This window comes from Schistocerca gregaria, unplaced genomic scaffold, assembly GCF_023897955.1.
Source record: "Schistocerca gregaria isolate iqSchGreg1 unplaced genomic scaffold, iqSchGreg1.2 ptg000224l, whole genome shotgun sequence".
Lineage (NCBI taxonomy): Eukaryota > Metazoa > Arthropoda > Insecta > Orthoptera > Acrididae > Schistocerca > Schistocerca gregaria.
The window spans coordinates 4,516,468-4,518,038 of NW_026061744.1; positions in this window are offsets into that span (position 1 = coordinate 4,516,468).

The following is a 1,571-nucleotide window of genomic DNA, read 5'->3' on the forward strand; positions in this document are numbered from 1 at the left end:
TACCGCAGCACGCGACATAGCTTTGCAGACGATAAGTACAACCGTTTCAGAGAGAAGAGCGGCCAAGTACGATCTGGCTTTAAGTCGATTCGATAACAAATGACGAAAACGGACGGATTTCTCAGGTTTTTACTACATATGAACACTTTTCACATTCTCCCTTGCAACTCGGCTGCTAGTCCTCCTTTCATGCAGAATCTTAAGGTCCTAGCTCATTTCCAAGGCACGAAAGCCAGCTAAGAAGTCAATAATCGGTACCTAAAAATTGAATTGCACTACTTCCTACTGGCTATTACATCAACTTAGAAGCTTCATCTGTGTTCTACTATGGTGCTTTTAGTGTCTCTACATACCGCAGCACGCGACATAGCTTTGCAGACGATAAGTACAACCGTTTCAGAGAGAAGAGCGGCCAATGTGACGATTTGGCTTTAAGTCGATTCGATAACAAATGTCGAAAACGGACGGATTTCTCAGGTTTTTACTACATATGAACACTTTTCACATTCTCCCGTGCAACTCGGCTGCTAGTCCTCCTTTCATGCAGAATCTTAAGGTCCTAGCTCATGTCCAAGGATCCAAAGCCAGCTAAAATGTCAATAATCAATACCTAAAACTTGAATTGTACTACTTCTTACTGGCTATTACATCAACTTAGAAGCTTCATCTGTGTTCTACTATGGTGCTTTTAGTGTCTCCACATATCGAAGCACGCGACATAGCTTTGCAGACGATAAGTACAACCGTTTCAGAGAGAAGAGCGGCCAATGTGACGATCTGGCTTTAAGTCGATTCGATAACAAATGACGAAAACGGACGGATTTCTCAGGTTTTTACTACATATAAACACTTTTCACACTCTCCCGTGCAACTCGGCTGCTAGTCCTCCTTTCATGCAGTATCTTTAGGTCCTAGCTTATGTCCAAGGCACTAAAGCCAGCTAAAAAGTCAATAATCAGTACCAAAACATAGAATTGTACTACTTCTTACTTGCTATTACATCAACTTAGAAGCTTCATCTGTATTCTACTATGGTGCTTTTTGTGTCTCCGCATACCGCAGCACGCGACATAGCTTTGCAGACGATAAGTACAACCGTTTCAGAGAGAAGAGCGGCCATTGTGACGATCTGGCTTTAAGTCGATTCGATAACAAATGACGAATACGGACGGATTTCTCAGGTTTTTACTACATATGAGCACTTTTCACATTCTCCCGTGCAACTCGGCTGGTAGTCCTCCTTTCATGCAGATTCTTAAGGTCCTAGCTCATGTCTAAGGCACCAAAGCCAGCTAAAAAGTCCATAATCGATACCTAAAACTTGAATTGTACTACTTCTTACTGGCTATTACATTAAATTAGATGCTTCATCTGTGTTTTACTATGGTGCTTTTAGTGTCTCCGCATACCGCAGCACGCGACATAGCTTTGCAGACGATAAGTACAACCGTTTCAGAGAGAAGAGCGGCCAAGTACGATCTGGCTTTAAGTCGATTCGATAACAAATGACGAAAACGGACGGATTTCTCAGGTTTTTACTACATATGAACACTTTTCACACTGTCCCGTGC